At 41.7% G+C, this 21,079-nt stretch overlaps 1 pseudogene; it reads right to left on the bottom strand.

The window, feature by feature from the left end:
- Positions 1-4,777: 4,777 nt before the first annotated feature.
- LOC102254521 overlaps positions 4,778-21,079 on the bottom strand; it is a 17,678-nt pseudogene continuing 1,376 nt past the window's right edge.

Below are 21,079 nucleotides of genomic sequence, written 5' to 3'. Positions count from 1 at the left end.
TGGCCGGGGGAGGGGCTGCAGGTCAAACTCCTGGTGGAGAGGACAATTTGCTTATTAGCCTTTTATTATATAGGATAATGCATATGAATATTTTTACGTAAGTGAAACACAATTCTACTTTCTAACTTATGTAATATTATGGAAAAGTGATATAGTATACTAATAGAAATTTTCTTAGCAATGTCTTCAAGTTAAGTATGTTATTGATACACTCAGACTCACATATGCATTTGGACACATATGCATTTGCCTTCAGGAAAGAAACACATATAATAACATCTCTATAATGTTTATTTTTTATCTCAAATTTTTTAAGTGATGTGTCTTAAAGGGCCATTGTTTTCTCCATTTTCTCTTTATATTTGGAACAATAAAAGTACAAATATTTTTTACAAACATCTTTTAAGTAAGTTGAAGGAGGATTTTATTCTAGATTGTAGAAATTGAAACTGATTTGCTAAACCAAGGTTTTTTTGTTTATTTGTGGATTCTTTTGTCTTTTTTTTTTTTGTCTTTGAATCAGGATTTCTAACTCCAAAAGTTACCTGAACTTTGCTAAGAAAGATCACTATAAAGAATTTTTATGAAATTCCTGACAGGTACTTTAAGCTGGGGATCAAGCCCACAGCCAGGGCATACGTCCTGACTGGGATCAAACCATGTCCTCCTGGTTCACAGGTCATTGCTCAACCACTAAGCCATGCTGGCTGGTTTTATTATTGTTTTTTTATTTTTAAATATATTTTTATTTACTTCAGAGAGGAAGGGATAGAGAGAGAGAGAGATAGAAATGTCAATGATGAGAGAGAATCATTGATTGGCTGCCTCCTGTATGATCCTCACTGGGGATCAAGCCCACAGCCAGGGCATACGTCCTGACTGGGATCAAACCATGTCCTCCTGGTTCACAGGTCATTGCTCAACCACTAAGCCATGCTGGCTGGTTTTATTATTGTTTTTTTATTTTTAAATATATTTTTATTTACTTCAGAGAGGAAGGGATAGAGAGAGAGAGAGATAGAAATGTCAATGATGAGAGAGAATCATTGATTGGCTGCCTCCTGTATGTTGAATCAGGATTTCTAACTCCAAAAGTTACCTGAACTTTGCTAAGAAAGATCACTATAAAGAATTTTTATGAAATTCCTGACAGGTACTTTAAGCAAACTCAGCACTCAGCTCTTGTAGATATGAAGCATACTTACGATAAGTTGAGGTCTCATTGACCCAATGGAAAACTACAGATTGATACTTCTTTTGTTGAACAGCCTGTGATTTCATTAATTTCATTGACATTAATTCTGAGTGAAATTTATGAAGGCCACAAAGTAGAGTTAGTGAACCACATGAAATGTCAGCATGTCCACTTTGGACTCTGAGATCTACATTTCTTTTCCACAACTCCCACCCTTACTGTTTGCTTTGCCAGATGGCTTTTTTTTTCTAATCTAATTTATAATGCTTCAACATTTAACCGTGACCTTACTGGAGCTACATTCCTGACAGCCCTAGAAGGCCTCTCTAATTCTACTGAGCACCAGGGGTGTTTCACTGTGGACATTTGTTCTCTATGTAGGCACCACACTCACACACACACACCCCACATACCACATACCACACACACCACACAGGTGAACATCACACATACCACACAATACAGCACATACCACACACCACATACACCACACAGACCACACAACACACATGCATATCCCACACCACATACATAATGTCTCAGAGGCAGCATCTACAAAACCACTTTCCTATGTTTAATACCAGATGAATTCTTTTATGCTTCATAATCATACTGAGCAATTCTTTTCCTCCCTATGGTCTATTTTCCTGTTTTAATAAAACAGCATCCCATCTCAGTCCTGCTACATTGGCATAGTGTCTCTTTCTGGCCCCAGTGTTGTGTGTCTAGGTAAGTTCATCAAAGCTTAGAAGACCTAGCTGTTGACAGAAAGGCACACTGATTTTCTTCAGCTGGGTTTGAGGTTCTGAGTTGTAATCCTGGAGTTGCTGGAAGGGATCGCCTATTTGAAAATGGAGCCAAGCCCTCTGGGGTTTGGCTCAGTGCATAGAATGTTGGCCTGCAGACTGAAAGGTCTTGGGTTTGATTCTGGTCAAGGATACATGCCTGGGTTGCAGGCTTGATCCCCAGTAGGGGGCATGCAGGAGGCAGCTGGTCAATGATTCTCTCTCATCATTGATGTTTCTATCTCTCTCTCCCTTTCCCTTCCCCTCTGACATCAATAATAATAATACACTGAAAAAGAAAAAAAGAGAGAGAGAACGGAGCCAACAAAGAGGTGAGCAAGGCTGTGATGTGGTGTCCTGACCTGGATCCCCTGCCAGCTTCTCCTCCCCACAGTTCCCACTTATGACCAGGAAGCTTTGTTTTCATTAATTTCAGTTGGATTTTCTGTCATTTGCAATCAGAAATATCCTGACAAGTCAATGATCTTTAGAGAATATTAGTTTGTTATCTTTCTAAGATAGTTTGAATACATAGTATTCCTCTAGGGCTGACATATTAATTTATGTGTTCATTAAACACCTTTTTCACCAGTAAAACACAGGCAAGAGGCATAAATTTAAATTACAGAATTTATGACTCAGAGTTTATTATGATGCCCTGATATTAATAATAAATAGGGTTATTTTTGTTTTGATGAGTATAATTTTTTGGTTAGGAATTTTAGATATTTTGTCTAGATATAAAGATAAACATATAGCCATGAATTAAAATATTAAAGGTAATATATATTTTAAGTTAGAAAGATGATTTATTAAAGAAAAGAATAGCCAATTGCTACCCAACTGTAAATTAACAAGTCGAATCTATTGACATAACAGGATAGCCAAAATATGAGAAAAGATAAATATTTTAATATGCTTATTCTGTGAGAATTTTTAAAATATATTTTATTGATTTTTTACAGAGAGGAAGGGAGAGATAGAGAGTTTTAGAAACATCGATGAGAGAGAAACATTGATCAGCTGCCTCCTGCACACCCACTCCTGGGGATGTGCCCGCAACCAAGGTACATGCCCTTGACTGGAATTGAACCTGGGACCTTTCAGTCCACAGGCTGACACTCTATCCACTGAGCCAAACCAGTCAGGGCTATTCTGTGAGAATTTTAAAAAAGAACAATAATTACAATAAAGCACTACTGAGTATTTAAATCAATACCTAATATTATTACATGTGTACTTTCAGTACTCTGTGTGTATGGGTGTGTTATGTATAAATATTTTTTAATGAGAAAAGAAGCACTACAAATTACAAGTCTAAAAAACTTAACAATGCATCACAAAAAGACCACAAATCAGAAAAACTTCACGATATATTTTATTAACCAATTGTTTGACATATCTCTATAGCACTTTTCTTATGTTTTTTGGTAACATACTTTCTAAGTGCCTCTCTATGTTACACAGGTTTTATAAGAGAATTTTTCTTAAAGAGAATATAAAGATAAATAACTCTTTCCTCTAGCATGGTTGGCAGATTTTAAAAAGCTTTAAAATTTTATTATTCAATTAAAGTTGACATTCAATATTATTTTGTTTTAGTTTCAGGTGTACAGCATAGAAGTTAGAGAATCATATACTTTACAGAGTAATTCCCCAATATTTTAAGTATCCACCATGCATAGTTATTACAATATTATTGATTATATTACCTACACATTTTTTCCATTTCACAATTTGTTATTGGTAATATCATGTAAATCTTAACAATTATTGCCAAATTTGGGCAAACTATCAAGTTTCTTTCACATATGAGTGTAAGATTTTAGGACATTTCAAACTTTTTTGCAAAGTAACTACTCTTAAATACTTTTGGAATTGTCAACAAACAATTAATTTGTCCTTGATGGTCTTCTTGTGGTGGTGTCTTATGAATTGTGGATCATTTTCACTGACATCATAGCCAAATGCCTTAAAATAGTCCCTTCAGTTACCCAAAACAATGTGTGATGGGGGACCCATTTGTCAGCGGAGGAAGTTCAGGCTCTGAGGTCAGCCTTAGTTCCCAGAGCTGGACAATCCTATGGAAAATCAAAGGAAATATTCTGCCTGAGCTGAATTGTTGACAGATCTTCCCCATGCAAAACCATCCTAGAGGGAGCCCAGTGTCTGTGCTGCTGCAGCCCATCCATAGTGGTGATGTGTGTCAGCCAGGACACCGTAGGGAATCAGGGAGGAGTTGCAGGTGGAGGAAGCAGTAGCTGGGCCTAGGGAGCCCTTGTGTTTAAGGGAGAATAGCCATGAGCTGGAGAATACATTAGCCCACCTGCTAGTGGTGGTGAGCAATTTGGACTGCAAAACTATCAGAAAGCAGGCCAGGTGAAAATGAGAGGATAGAGCATTTTTGACCATTTAAGCCACTTTTGTTTCCTTTTGTCTTTGATTCAGACATTTGTTCATCCCCTCCCTTAAAAGATCAATTTGTTTAAGGTGAAGTTTCCATGTTCGTGTTAGAGAAAGCATAGCACATACTTAAATAAAGAATATTCCCCTATTAGAGCTCCCATTGCCCAATATGGAGAATATTAAAGTGACTTTAGAATACTTTTCTGGAAAATATCCTGGGTTCTCCCTTCATTGGTGTTTGGTCCCCACAAACCTCTCTGTAAAGCTGCTGAGAGGTGACCACCCATTTTAGGGCAGCATACCTCTAGAAGGGCCATCAGTGCTTCTTCGTGGCTCTAGTGGAGTTCTGAGGGGAGGAATATAAGTATCTGCAAAGAGTGTCCTTGGGGTATTAGCAGTGCCTGAATGTCAGCACTACCAGCAGGGGCTCCTGCAGCATGAGCACCTTGTTGAACGCGTAGTGCACCACAATGTCCTGTTCTACCAGATTATTCTTTTTAGGAAACAATCACAGGGCAGCCAGATGTGTCTAAGGAGGTGTAGTGCAGCTTATCTGGGGCACGTCTGATTTCTTAGGGACTGTCAATTTGGATGCTCTTGGCTCCTTAGGGCAAGATGATCTTCACAGCCAGAGAATCTATCACTTGTTCATCAAACATGTGGTCCACAAACCTCATCTTCAGTGCATATTATAGAGGTTTGGTCTCTCAAATTATAGAGATACTTAGAACTTGGGAGGTTGTAGCCAATGATGTAATGGGTCTTCCACTCTCCAAAAAGAGGGAAACAAGGCCGGATCTCAATTTCTATGGAATCATCCAAAATAAGGAGGTGGCTGGTGGAAATATAGCCAGTCTTATTTCACTAATAAACATCTTGGGCAGCAGTAGGAAGGATGGTTTTTAGAGAATGGACTATCTGGGTGTCTCTAGTAATTACAGCATGACAAAGGCCCCATAAGCACAGCCCTGTGTGCTCCAAGTCCACATTTTCTTCCACAGCAATATTACCCCATTGAGAGACCTCGATGATTCGGGTCATGCTGGTGATAGTAAGGAAAGGGCTGTTGTTCTCATAATGTACATTAAAAGTATCCTGACTACAGGTAGGGACATTTCAGAGATGTCCATAAACCAGGACGTACTCAGATCGCATGGGGTTCTCCAACTTGGTATAGCTCTCCACATTTTGAGAGGCAGATGTAATGGGTCTTCCACCCTCCAAAAAGAGGGAAACAAGGCCGGATCTCCATTTCTATGGAATCATCCCAAATAAGGAGGTGGCTGGTGGAAATATAGCCGGTCTTATCCTGGTAATAAACATCTTGGGCAGCAGTAGGAAGGATGGTCTTAAGAGAATGGACTATCTGGGTGTCTCTGGTAATTATAGCATGACAAAGGCCCCATAAGCACAGCCATGTGTGCTCCAAGTCCACATTTTCTTCCACAGCAATATTACCCCATTGAGAGACCTCGAGGATTTGGGTCATGCTGGTGATAGTAAGGAAAGGACTGTTCTCATAATGTACATTAAAAGTATCCTGACTATAAATAGGGACATTTCAGAGATGTCCATAATCTAGGAAGTACTCAGATCGCATGGGGTTCTCCAACTTGGTATAGCTCTCCACATTTTGAGAGGCAAGCTTCACATGCATAGTTTGTGTCTATTGGATAGAAAGAGTAGAAATAATGGTTGCCCTCAGACACCACAAATTATTTCTCTGAGTGACCTGAGATGGATATGGCTGAAATACATGGGTATAGACCAGGGGTGGGCAAACTTTTTGACTCGAGGGCCACAATGGGTTCTTAAACTGGACCGGAGGGCCGGAACAAAAGCATGGATGGAGTGTTTGTGTGAACTAATATAAATTCAAAGTAAACATCATTACATAAAAGGGTACGGTTTTTTTTTTTTTTTTTTAGTTTTATTCATTTCAAACAGGCCAGATCCGGCCCACGGGCCGTAGTTTGCCCATGGCTGGTATAGACTGTTTCCAAAATGACTGAAATCTTCATCACAGGATCGAGAGCAACTGGGAGCTTGACCATGAAGAGTCCAGTTTCTCATATTTCCAGATTGTTGTCTTCCTCATCTTCTCCCTTCACTTGCACGCTGAGGTGATCCAGCCAGGCCTTAGCTCCAGCTCCAAGGCCAGAAGGAAGGAGATGGCTCGGGAAATGGAACTGCCACCCTGGTGGGCCAGGACCACATTGACTGTCAGTTGGCCAGGTGGCTGCTCATGTTCACTGTGTGCTTCATGACCTCATTGACCAATGGTGGTGCATCAGAAGAGGCGTTGCCTGGTGCTGAGGCCCAGGCCCAGAGCAGAAGGAGCAAAAGCAGCCGGGAGGTAGGGACTCTCCATGATGGGGCTGAGCTGAGCTGCCAGCTATTTTCTTTAAGTATATATTTTTTATTTTTGAATTACAGTTGACATACAATATTATATTAGTTTCTGGTATACAACATAGTAATTAGACATCTATATAACTTACAAAGTGATCACCCCCATAAGTCTAGTGGCACCAAACATAGTTATTCAATATTATTTTGACCAATGGTGGTGCATCAGAAGAGGCGTTGCCTGGTGCTGAGGCCCAGGCCCAGAGCAGAAGGAGCAAAAGCAGCCGGGAGGTAGGGACTCTCCATGATGGGGCTGAGCTGAGCTGCCAGGTATTTTCTTTAAGTATATATTTTTTATTTTTGAATTACAGTTGACATACAATATTATGTTAGTTTCTGGTATACAGCATAGTAATTAGACATTTATATAACTTACAAAGTGATCACCCCCATAAGTGTAGTGGCACCAAACATAGTTATTACAATATTATTGACTACATTTCCTATGCTGTACTTTACAGAGGATGGGTGTTTTAATCATTTTGTAGATGAAGCCATAACATGAAGGGAAACATCCCTTGTCATTCAGTGTAACATAAAACTGTAGGAGGTTGCTACTGAACAACTGAAACAGAAGTGCCCCTGCACGTCATGTTGTCATAGCATAGGTGCTATTTAGAGCCAGGAAAAGTGAAGCTCAGTTACCACACAAAAGACCTCCCCAATTGTGTATTGCTGATTTCCTCACATTGTGGGCCTCCAGGATCTGCTGGCAAACGTGGGCGTGAGTCAGGCTTGAGCCGCTGATTCCAGGGCCTAGATAAGGCATCTGGAAATCTCTCCACGAGCCCACAGAAATGGTCACCCACTTTATCAAGGTTGCTTAGGGTGGTGTCAAGGGCATAGTCCTGCTGGGCCCTGTGGCGCCTATGTGAAGGCAGGTTTGGGCCATTGTATCTGCACAGTCCAACACCCAGGCCGTGTGCTGGAAGGTGAAAGAACTCAGCCTCAGGAAAGAGGTTTATCCACAGAGGGAAAAACGCAAGGCAATTCCCAGCACTGAGAAGGAACTAATAAATTTTCTGTGTATGAATTCCTTCAAAGCAGTCTTAAAGATATATCCCCAAAGGTTACAACCCAGACAACACTATTATTTCCCTTTGAAATACGCAAGTAGCGAATAAATGAACCAAGCACCTCAGCGAGCCTGTGGCATGAATCTGTTGCCTGATTGGTTCAGCCTGACCTCTTTGTGAATTCTCCCCTCTCAGGTGTTCTCCTTACCTGAGGTCCAGTTGATGGAGACCCAATGCCTACTGGTCAATCGAAATGGTCACAGGCACCTTTAAATCCACTCCAAAAATATACTCCTGCATCTCAGCTAGCCTCCTGACCTCTCTTTTCATCCATCCCCCATTCCTTCAGGTCCAAAATGCAGAACCATCTTCCATCTCTCACTTTTCTCTGTCCCATATCTAATAGTTTGTTTGTTTAGGTTACAGTAAAATATACAAAATGTAAAATTTACCAGTTTAACCATTTGTAAGTGGACAGATTGGTGGTAGTAAGTGTACTCACATTGTTGTGCAACCATCACCACTATCCATCTCCAGAACTTTTGTCATCCCAAACTGAAACTCAATATCCGTTAAACAATAGCTTCCTACTTCCTCTAGCCCAGTGGTTCTCAACCTTCCTAATGCCGTGACCCTTTAATACAGTTCCTCATGTTGTGGTGACCCCCAATTTCATTGTTACAAATTGAACATAATTAAAGCATAGTGGTTAATCACAAAAACAATATGTAATTATATATGTGTTTTCCGATGGACTTAGGCGACCCCTGTGAAAGGGTCGTTTGACCCCCAAAGGGGTCACGACCTACAGTTTGAGAACCCTTCTATTCTGCAGCCTCTATTCTATTTTCTGTATTTATGAATTTGACTACTCTAGGTACCTCATATAAGCTGAATTGTGCAGTACTTGTCCTTTTGTGTCTGGCTTATTTCATTTAGCATAATGTCTGCCAGGCTCATGCATGTTGCAGCATGTTAGAATTTTCTTCCTTTTTAAGGCTGAATGATATCTGTTGTATGTATATACTATATTTATTCATCCATTCATCTGCTGATGGATGTTTCTAATTGTTTGTTAATCTTATTAATTACTAGTTTATCATTGCTCCATTACTGTAATTGATGCAGAATTTCCTACTTTGTCTCTTTGTCTTAAATTCTTCTTTCCAATCTTCTCTATGCACCATCTGAATAATTTACCTAAAATTTCTAATAATTGCCCTATCCTTCCATGTATTCCAAATTCTTGCCTCTCAATGGCCTGAGCTCAACCAGCTCTTTTAACCTCATCTCATTTCTTTTATTAGTAGTCCCCATAGTCACCCTACTTATCAGGCCAAGAAACATTGGTTGGATGAGTAGTGTGTTTGGGGCACAGAATAAAACAGAAAGTAAGAAAAAGCTCCAAAGGATGAGTCCACCCTAGTGACCTGGAACATGGCTTGAGAACTCTCTACCTCCGCCTCTCCTGTACCCACTTCATGACTATGCCACCCACCAGTTGTTCTCTGGTCTGTTCTTCACACCTCACTCTATGAGCCTTGTCTCCCAGTGCAAGTAGGACTCTTACCCTGTCAGTTACTAGTTCTTATGTGGTTATGAGCTCACTTTCTGGAGCTAGATGACCTATCCTCAGCCCCAGCTCTGATGCTCACTAGCTTGTGCTCTGGGGAAAATTATATCACTTTTATTACAGTATATTGTTATATTTGTTCTAATGTAGTATTATTGTCGCTAACCTGGTACTGTGCCTAATTTATAAATTAAACTTTATTATAGGAATGTATGTATAGGAAAAACCATGGTATATATAGGTTTGGTACTATCCATGGTTACTTTGGGTCTTGGAAAATACCCCATGTAGATAATGGGGGACTACTGTATTATTGCAGTTACCTCTTTGTGATCACCCTTAACTGTACATTTTAGCTTATTTATTAAGTTTCTGCTCTCTCTAAGGAGTCTTCAAATGTGCCTGGCACAGGAGTATACCGGTGACAGAAACACATCGTCTGCCCTCTTCAGGAGCTCCTACTGCATATTTCTATTTCTTTCTAGAGCCCCATGGTGATGGCATCATGCACTGCTCTTCCTCCCTCCCCCTCTTCCTTCCTTCTCTCTTTTTCTTCCCATTCTTCCCTCTTTCCTGCCTTTCTTCCAACATATACATACGGGGTGACTACCCTGTGCTGCATACTGCCCCAAATGCTGGGGACCCTGCAACAGACAACACATACATTCCTTCATCAAGTGCACTAATCAATGAAGAAGGCAAATTATGCATGTGTAAGTGAATAAGTAATATGATTCAAGCAAGCAATAAATACTCTGGGAAAATCGAGAAGTATGACAGGAATGATGTGTGTTGCTTGACATAGTTCTGTCAGGGGCGTCCCCTTGGAAGGGACGTCACCTGAGCAAGACCTGAAGGAAGGTGTCAGTCCTGAGCAGGGCAGACCTGCAGGAAGAGCAATCCAGGCAGAGAAAACATCCAAGAACCAGAATCAGGACTGGGCTTGGTGTACTTGGGTGAAGCTTGTAAAACAGGGTGAAGGTGGTAGGAAGTGAAATCAGAGAGGTGGGTAGGAGATCATGGTCTTGTTGGATCTTGAAATGTGTGGTTAGGGGTTTGTCCCAAGTGTAATGATAAGCCACTTCGAGAACAAGTGACATGATTAACTTAGCAAGCGACAGGAGCCAGTGTGTATGAGAAGAAGCAGAAAGACCAGGTGGCTGCCGCTGCATAACAGGCATAGCAGGTGTTCAGTGAATGCCTGCCGAGCCAAGCATTTGCTGGTACTGACTGGGATGATGTAACTCTAACTGAGCACCCGCCTCTAGCTTATGCCTTTTAATGTTTAAAAATCAAATAAGAACTAAGTAGATATTGTGTTGTCTGAATTAGATTCCCCAAATCTTAATCTTGTGCTAATTAGAAGAATGAATTGATTAAATTTCTAAGGTCAAAAAGAGACTATGTTGGGCAGTGGTGGTGGCAATAAAAAAAATATTTAAAATTTTTAAAACATATTTCCTACAAGAAATTTTACATAGCAGAGATGGAAGAGACAAATTCAGTCCTTTCATCTCTCTTTGATACAACATGTGTTGATGTCATTTTAAATATCTCATGGGGTGAGTTTTTATTGTTTTTTAAAGGCAATTGTTTTCATATTTCAAACATCCTTCCATTAAGAATTTAAATTGTAATTTTTTTCTATTTTAAACTAACAAAGAGCCAGTAAGTGTATGTATATTCAATATAAGAAGTAATAAGAGAGAGCTGACTGGGGGACAAAAGGTTGTGACATAAATACTTTTTGAATTAATTTCTTAGATCTATTCCATTTTGTTGGCCAATTTGAAAGGAATTCCTGCCTCATCTGTGAAATTATTCATTTCAGGTATTTGTAGGTTACTAATCTTAATCTTTTACTCCTCTCCTGTTCCCTAATCCATGCCCCAAAGAAAAAAAGAATCATTGATTAGCCCAGCTAAACATCAAAAGAATGATCTTCCCCATAAATCAACCCCTCCAGTCTCTTTATTGCTTTGTTGATTTCTCCCAAACATCCCCATTTATCTACTGAAGTACCTATTCCTAAAGCCTTAGACTTGTTGTTAAAAATTCTTCTTTGCTTTTCTGCTACAGGTAATTGTCCAACTAGTGATGATTAGAAAATCAAGCATGGGAAACAGCCCAGACAGTATCCAATCTGAGAAACTCAACCACATCTCATCTTGGGCATCAAACTGACTAAAACCCAAGACTCTCAGTCCCTCACTTTTTTAGAAAGCACCTTCAGGGCCTTGTTATCGCAAAGGTAATCGGTGTGCCTTTGTTGGTTTCTTCTTTTTTAGAAATGAAATTAATGTGACGATAACCTCCTCACCAGACCTGAGTATTGATTTCTGCTTCATTTTCTGATCCCTCTTCTAAGTTCTGAAAACACTACCAAAGGGGGATATTGATCAGCAGGCTGCCTGTCACTTCCTTGGGCACAAAAGGAACAAGCCCTGTCACCCCCATGCCCCAGAAGAGAGCTAAAGGTAAAGGGTCAGAGATGAAAGGCTTCTGATTAGTTCTTCTTTGTAATCAGCCTCCCGGGAAGCTCTGAGCCTCTGTTTACACCTGTCCTTGGAGTTTAAGATGGAAAACTTTTACTCCCAGGCCCATGCACGGATGGAGGTGAAGCAGAACCCTTATCTTTTTCAGTTTCTTATTGGGAGAGATGGATTGTTTGTTGTGAAGGCGGTTTGTCTTTTTAGGTGAAAAGCGTATGCTTCCGGGGCCTTTCATTTGTCGCCTACACTGCCAGGACGCCATCTGCTATAGGAATCTCAACGCTTTTAGGCCTTGACTACAGAACAGCCAAATTAATTTCCTCTGAGAAAAAAAGGGCGCAGCCCCTGAGGGACTCCTTTCCCTCTCCTCAAGTTGCAGTGATGCCATTGATTTCATTGTTAAACCAGAGCAGAGAGGGTCAAGGGAGTTTCACGAAGTGAAGAGAAAGAATGCAAGAAAGAAGTCATTGCTTACCCACGTTCACAGAATGCCTCAACCATCGCCTGGAGAACAAAAGTCTGCTAAGGTGGCCTTGGCTTAATCCATCCCCTTAGAGTTAAGTCAGTGACTAACCTTTAAAAACTGATCATGTCATAAAATTCTGGTACTTCTTGTTACTTTTTGATATATATTCTCTCCTTCCAGTCCCACATAATTGCTTTAAAGCAGGCATACATTTCTCATTTGATTCTGCCAATATCCTCATCTACTCTCCTTCCCCTTGCCATGTTCTAGTCACTTACTTCTCACTTATCAATAAGGAAAGTTATTTTCATGCAAATCTCCTAAATTGTGTCTAGTTTCTAGAGCTGTGTACATATGACTAGGTGCTATGTCCGATAAGCCACAAAGAAGGAAGGAATGCGCAGGGTTTAGTTTAATAATCAAAGCAACTCTTCATGCTTCATGTAATTGTTAGGGTGCAGCATGGTAGGTGGGCATAACATCTTGAGGATTTGGCCCCAAAACAGCCCTCTTCACCTCTACTTACTCCCCTTCTCTGCTCTTTCCTGTTCCTTTTTCTCTGAGAGGGACAAAGAGAAGCAGTTTACTCTGGTCTCAGAGCAATAGCTTTCAGTCACCTTCTCTTTCCAGACCTGTCAAACGACCTCTCAAATCTACCAAACTACTTCCTGACCCCATGAGAAGCTCCATCTCCTAGTCCTCTCAAATCCCAACACAGAAACCAGAGAGCAGTTGTATGTGGGCTGTGTGTAACCATACCTGTACCCAGTTTACTAGGGGAATGTTCACTGCATTACTTGCACCCAGATTTTATTATATTTAATAAGTTATATAATTATATTTCCCTTGTGTGCAGGAAATAAACTGGAAATTATTTTCACAACAGGCTGAGTATAACTAACTATAAATACAAGGCACATTTTTTTGTCAAGTCTCAGTGATCATCTTGGACTAAGGTGGCCATCACACAGCCCTGGTGAGGAATGAGAATCTCTGATTGCTTGAGAAGCAAATTCACATTCGCTAAATTTCCTGGAAAATATCTTTCATGTGTACATCCAACTTTCCTGAAAATTTCAATCATGAATAAAATGTAACTATTTTTTTGGAAAAATCCATATAGACAGATTGACTATTTGTCCATATTATTTATTTATTTATTTATTTATTTATATTAATCCTCAGCTGAAGTTGTGTTTTTCATTGATTCAAGAGAGAGAGAAAGGTAGAGGGAGAGAAACATCAATATGAGAGAAGAAATATTGATTGGTTGCCTCCAGTATGTTCCCTGATCTGGGATCAAACCCACAACCCTTCTGTGCTCACAGGACGATACTTCAGCCAACTGAACCACACCAGCCAGGGCATGTCCATATTTTAGATTGTGGCAATCAAACTTAGCCTAACAGGCACAACGAAAGTCCAGAGATACCTGACTTACAAAGGCAATGTTTCCTTCTCTCTACTCCTCCAGTGTCAATTTAATTCTGTTATAAAATAAATAGGATGGTTTTTCAGAAGCCTATCTACAAATGCTAATTTCATCATAATAAGCAAGAAATCTCAGTGCTATTTGTTTTAGAGTATTTTCCATCCACATTGAGCCCAGCTGGTAACTCAACTTGGTTCATAAAACAATTCACATAGATACTGGGATTACTAGACCTTTGAAGACAGTGTCAATCAAGATAGGATCACTTTGTACCCTGCTGCTCCTAAATCCTGCTGCAGTTTAGCTCCTCCTTATTGTCTGGCAATTCTGGATCACTAATTAACAACACTTGGGCATGTGAACGTTGCTTGCCCAATGAGTATATGATAAAATTTAAACTCACTCCATTAAACCATGTCACCAGCCAGTAATAGGTGCCCTTCAGAATTAACCTGATGTGACTGGGTTAAGTCAATATGATGTTTACTGTTTGCTTGTTTAATTCTTGTTTGATCTCACTACAGATGAGATTTGCCCAGTTCCTCATGATTGCACACCCAAGGACTTGAAGCCTAGCAAGGAAGAGGTCCTTGGGGAAACTGAAACAAGAAATAGAGAAATTGGTTCTAAAAGACATTGAAAGAAGACCCACCTACTAAAAGAATTTAGAGCTAATCCTACTCTCTCATTAAGTATTTATATGATATAGACAAGTAGATGCCCTAGGCATGTTTGCCCTCTAACTTAATGATGAGTTGAACTAGTTATATTCTTTAGGATCCTTCCATTAATTAATCAAAACGTTAATTAATCAACTGGCTGTTGATTAATGGCTGTTCCTCCAGCCCTGACCTCGTTCCTGCTCAGTAACACTGCACACCCTAGTCTCCCATGCTGGGTGCTCACCCTGGGTCTTCACACAGCTGTCTTTTCACCAACAGGACTCGCCCTGATGGCAGTGCCATCAGAGGCCTTCCAGACAGCCCGGCCTCTTGCAGAGAGTCCCCTTGCCTCCTCTCTGCTCATTTAGGCAGCACATATCACCATCCGAACTCAGAGTGATCACATTATGGATCTTGCAGACTCGTGCTTGTCTCTCCCTTTCTCTCTTGTTCATAGCCAAGTCCCCCCATCAGAGAAGAGCCTGGCTCTCCCTGGAGTTCAGTAATTGGTTGAATGGATGTTCAGAAAGAAAAGGTATCATTTTGTATCATGTGGACTATTCACATATGCTATGACTATCTAACTGTCTTGGTTGTTTTTCATAGCCCATGGGTGTGTGTGTGTTTTTTTTTATGAAGTGCTAGCCTTTTTTTTTAAACCCACAACCTTTTTATTGAAAAATAATATCAAACTTACAGAAAATTTCTAAGTATAGTACAAAGAACGTTTGTCTATCCTTTACCCAAATCCATCAGAAGTCATTTACTATCAACTAATACTGACAAGCTTAATGTGCCTGAAAGGGACAAGTAATTGCCATAGATGTGCTGAAAATTCAGTGTCTCAATTCCATTTGTATGCTGAGACTATCTACCCAAGCTGAAAGGGATAGTGGAATAGAAATCTGAATAGTTAATCAAGGAAACCATACTTTCCCCCTTTTCTTTAGTAGCAAAGTTCCCCTTCTGTCTCAGCCCATTTGGGGGCAGTTGCCTCACCTTTGTATTGTACACTTTTGGCATTTGCCAGCAGCCTCGGACTGCCACTTCCTAGTCATATTTGCTTCTTTATCACCTCAGCATACCTTCTCGACACTCTCCTTTCTCTTCTTTGGCTGAGAGTTGCCAAACAAAAGTTATGGACAGGCTGAGAATAAAAAGAAAGCAATGGACACATTAAATTCTTAAACCTTTTGGGGAAAATTAAAAAGTCCCTGTAGTGATTTCTAAGATCATCTCCTCTAGGGGGTGGAGAGCAGCATGATGAAGTAAAGAGCTGACAACCAGACAGAGCACAGCCTGCCCCGAGCTGGCTGCTGCGAAAGGCGCAGAATGGAGCCTGGAGGTCATGGCCATCGGCAGCTCCCTCCTCTGAACCTAACAGATAGTGTGCCATCACCGCACATCGGCCATTGTTTGTTTCACACTGTTGACACAGAGAAATGAGCTGCCTCGTCACCTACCCTGTGCAGAAACCGCCATTTCCTCTCTCCTGCACAGGTAAATATTTACTGGCTCTGTGGACTTCCAGGTGTATCAGCATTAAGGGTGACGTGTGGCCAAGTCAGCCCGGGGTCAGACACCAAGGGGCACAGAGGCTGAGCTTCTTGTAGCGGGCAACAGTAGCAGAGAGGGAGAAAGGCTTTAACTCTTTGGGACTCCGATGTCATTTAAATCGGCACTGAAATACTGTTGTCATTTGAACCCTCAGATCACTAGTCTTGAAAATAGTCTTGATCTCAGGTACAAGTATGTAGACTCTGTGAATTTCCTCATTGTGGACATCAAGGCCTAGGAATTAAAAAGAGGAAGAAAGGAGATGAAGAATATAAAAAGAAAGGGAAGGAAGGTCCCTGCAGTGGATGGCTGGCTGAGGGACACAGACTTCCTTTTGTGGACATTCCTGGGCCTCAGGACTGTGGCTTGCTTTCCCCATCCTAACTAAAACATGGGAATGGTGGGGTCCCATGGACAGAATCAGATACCTAACCAAGTTCATTATTAGACTGTTTTTGGAAGCCTACATATACCTTCCAAAGGGATCTAGATCCTGGATAAAACCCAGAGATAGAAAAGACGTGAGATCAGAAGTTAGGAAAAAATCAAACCTTTATTGAACCATGCTTTACAGCTGTCCTTGATTTTTAGTCCTCAGCGTCATCATGAAAGGATGGTATTTGGATCCGCATTGGATCAGAGAGGCTGTCTCAATCAGAAAGGGTCAGTGACCCACCTAAGTCCACCGAGAAGTAAATGACAGGACCAGGCACCCATCATTGTTCTGACTCCAAATCTTACCCTCATTTCTCCACAGAACCTTGACTGCCACTCCATCCTAGAAAACAACAGATGTGGCTGGAAACACATCTGAAAGCAAACACGGCGAGAGGCAAGCCAACCTCAGGGAGAGGCAGCCCCGGCTGCAGGTGTGAGGGGGAAGGGACCAGGACCGGGTGGGCGAGGAGGAAGGCCGGCCTGGGTGCTGGCAGGCCCGCTCCCACGCAGCCAGCCGGGTCCTGCGAGCAGATGGTGGCACACGTTTCCTCCGATTTCACAGGCATTGTTCTGCCTTTATTGCATGGTCTCACTGTCTATCATAGACGGAAATGAAATTGGTCTGGAATGGTTTCCTCTTCCCACAGTCTTCTTGGTTCCGTACTGACAGATGACTTGTAAATATAATATCCTTACAGATAGGAAAATTAAGCGGATCTATCCATTTAATGTTTGTGGGTTTTATTTCCTATTTTAACATGAAAGATAGCACATTTGCCTCCAAGATTTCCTTATCATACTAGAGTCTAAAAAAAGTGACTTAATTTTCCTGGGTCATCTGACTGTGTCCGTTGGAGCCGTGTGGTGTCAATACTCGGCGCTTGGGAGCTTAACCAGCCTTCTCCCCAGTCTCAGGCCTTCGGGCAAGTGACCACAGGTTTACAGAGGACGGTGAAGAGGAGCGAGACCTTGCTTTCCCTGCTCGTGGGCTTGCCTTCTCCCGGGGCCCTGCTTCACCTGGTCTTCCTCGCTGGTTTTCTATAATCTACAGATCTTTTCCCTGCTACTTGCTATGTCTCGTAGGAGGCCCATTTTGTGTGCTTTTTAAAAAAATTATTATTCATGATGTGCAAACCACATGCTTTTCTGTTTTATCTGCAGCTGAAGGGTTTTTCCCACCCTGGACCTAGAAGGTGCATGTTTTGCTTTTTCGCTGTCTTTTTCTGTCCGTGTAATCTGTCATTTCTGTGGCCCTAGAAATGCCTGTTTAAGGAAAATCCATTTTCCTTTCTGCTCTTCTCTAAAGCATATTCTAATATGCTTCTGCCGCTCACGCTGACAATGCTTGTTTTCCATAACACTGTGAATACTATTACCTAGATTGGTATTTCACGAATCTTTATAAAGGAATTTTTAGAACTTTCTTGTGCTAGCATGCATTATGTCATTTAATAACCCAGGAGGTAGATACTCGGATCATCCTCCAATTTATAGATGAGGAAACGGGCTGTGAGACACGCCAAATAATCTGTTCTCATCCCACAGCTCGCAGCCCCAGCGACAGAAGCTGCTAAGCTGTGGGACATGTGCCTGTCCGGGCTGCGAAGCCAGGCCACTGCCCTGAGGGTTCTACTGAGGCTGGCAGAACCTTTGAGAGTGAACTGACATGGGGGGTCCAGAAAAGTTCCTTGGTTGGTGCCATGTCCTCATTCTCACCTTGAGAACCGCTGATCTCGTGGATAAATTCCGCTACGAATTTCATTTGCTTCCATCATTAAATAGAATTCCTTTCCATTTGCAAAAATTAAATCTAGGCGCCCACCTACCTGACATGCCCATTTCATCTTCTGTACTGAGAAATCATTTAGAAAAATTATTGGCCTGAAAGATTACATTTGCTTCCCACCCTGAAGCACCTTTTTGCTGGAAGGATTTGGTAACCTGTGTCATATTTGGAACTTTCGAATTGAAATAGAAGTTTTACACTGTTTGTCATTTGCTGAGGGTTTTAAGGGGAAAGTGTCAACATAAATTTGGAATTTCCTGACTTTTGCAGATTTGAGTTATAATCTTGACAGGACTAGAAAGGAAATCTGAAAAAAAAAAATTAGAGTGTTTTATTGTGGAAATGTCCCCAAACATTTTCATCCCATTTTCCCAGAGAAACCTGACAGCTTGGGGTGGGGCGAGGGGGGAGAAGAACAAAACCCGATGGCCACATCCTTGAACTCTTTTGTGTGTTTAGAACAATGTCCCGTTAAAATCAAACAATATTGCTGCTAAATCTGTCTAGAATAGTCCTTGGTAAGTGCTCTTGCCTGGTGGAACAGCTCTGTGGGAAGGGCGGGTGGTCCAAGTGATGAGAGCTAGGGCTCCTGTGAAGAGCAAGGGTTCAATGCTGACAGTGGAGGCTGCTAGGCACGGCGAGATACAGTATCTGTCCAATAACCCTGTCATCAGCTCCTTGAATGCCTGGGCCTTTAAATCCTGATCAGAGTGCAGAGTGAATACCACCACTGCAACCAAGTGGAAAACAAAAGCCCGGGCAAGGGCTGGGGGGTGGGTAAGACTCATAAAGGAGAAGTCATGAAGTCTGGCTTTCTGGCCAGATTTCCTCTGGAAGGTGAGGTGTGGCCGGCACTGTGTGTGAGGACCGCCTGGGAGGGGACGCACACCCTGCCTTCAGACGGCAGGACCTCAGCCTGGCCTGCAGCCAAGGAGCCAGACGCCAGGCCCCGGGCTCTCAGCGGTGGGAGCGGTCGCTGCGCCTCGTTATACAATGGTATTATCTCAAGCCAACCACGGTTGCAGAACCTCGCAATGTTTCCTGTCCTTGCATTGCAGCACAAACTGTCCGATTTCCAACTGCTTTCGGACACACTCACTGGCACTCGGTCACCAAGCTCGGAATATACATGTCTAAAGCCACTTCTTCCTTGGGAATTGCAGACGTGGCATGCCGTAATCCATTGTATTTTTATCCCCTCTAGAAGGACCTGCAAGACCATGAGTCACATGAGGAAAGGGATTAGCTCTCAAAACAGTTTATGTAATGTAGGCAAAAGCCCAGAGCGTCTTCTACTCGGGAACATGGAAACATCTTTAAAGTAATCTGACCATCACATGCACTATGTAATTTATTCCTGTAGGCCCACCATCTCATTCTCGTTCCCACTTTCCAATCCCTGGACTCTTGGTACAAAAAAGCCAGGAGACTGCGGCAGGAGAGGAAAATCCAGGTGAATGTGAAGGAGGGAGCTTGCTTTTCATATGCAGGGATTGCTTTCAATATACTTTACATTTGATCTAAACCGTTACGATACTTTCAAACACAGCCCTTGGCGTACATTATAGAAATTTAAAAAACCATTAAACCCTGGTACTAGCAATGTGTCAAAAAGAACAAGAAAGACTAGGCTCTCCTTTAAAAAAAAATTGTCTGGTGTTCTTGGCTTTGGAGTATTGCGATTAGGTTATTAAATATCTGATCGAGTCTTTCCAACTACGTGCCTATGCCAAAAAAGTTAAGTTCTAGCAGCCTGCTCCCAGAAATCAAGGGTTTAATCTAACAGTTACCAGAAATGCTCTTAAAACTTCTGCTTCCGGGTCAGGAAGTTTGTGGCCGGCCTTGGACTTTGCTACAAGCTGTGCCACTTCAGGAGTGTTGGACTAGATGGGGGTGAGGGTGGGGGAGATTAAGAAGGGGATGGGGGAGGGGGGAACCCTCTGCTTTGTGCTCAATGGCAATTCCTGCTATTGTAGTGCAACTCTTTCAGTAGAACTGTATGACAATGGCTCCAAATAATGGGGCTCTTGGAGTACCTTTAAGGTGCCTGGATAGATTTTCTCTCTCATCATTATGCATGAAGATTCCGCTGGTCCTTGCGTCTGTGGCAATGGGAAGGCTCTTAAGCCTGGACTAAGCAGCATGCTGACAAATGTTGAATGACCAGCAACAAACAGCCCCCATGGAAGGCATTTGTCATGGCCTTTAATGAGACAGACTTAGAAATGTAGACTATTTTTAAACTGTGAAGTATTTCAGGCATACAGAAAAGTATAGGGAGTCCTACAATAAGTGTTCATGTTCTCACCAACCCACTTTGATGAAATCTGAACATTTTGTGATATTAACTTCAGAGTTTCTCTTAAAGAAACAGTTGAGGACTTTTGGGTCCCCTCTCCGACACCCTTTCCCTCTCCCTGCACAGAGGTGATTGCTGTCTGAACTTGGCGTTTACCTTTCCCTTGCCTGTAGGACGGATGTCCTTCAAGTACTCACTGCTGTGTAAGGGTTGGTATCTATTCTGACGAGTCAGTATGCTTTTCAGTATATGAATACCACTGTTGCCTGTTTGTTCCCAGACATGTGTTTGTATGTACAATATGTAATACTATTTTGCATGTTTTAAAACTTGAATATGTGGTATTATAATGCACGTAACCTTTTGATAACGTTTATTGAGATATAGTTCACATGCCATACAATTCACCTATTTAAGGTGTACCATTCAATCGTTTTTAATATATTCACAGAATTGCACAACCATCATCACAACTGACTTTAGAGCATTTTCATTGTCTTCCTCCAAGAAACAACCCCTTTCTCCCCCCCCCCCCCCCCCCCCCCCCCCCCCCCCCCCCCCCC

The sequence above is a fragment of the Myotis brandtii genome, unplaced genomic scaffold (assembly GCF_000412655.1).
Source record: "Myotis brandtii unplaced genomic scaffold, ASM41265v1 scaffold1102, whole genome shotgun sequence".
NCBI lineage: Eukaryota > Metazoa > Chordata > Mammalia > Chiroptera > Vespertilionidae > Myotis > Myotis brandtii.
This window is presented reverse-complemented; position numbering and strand designations above follow the sequence as displayed.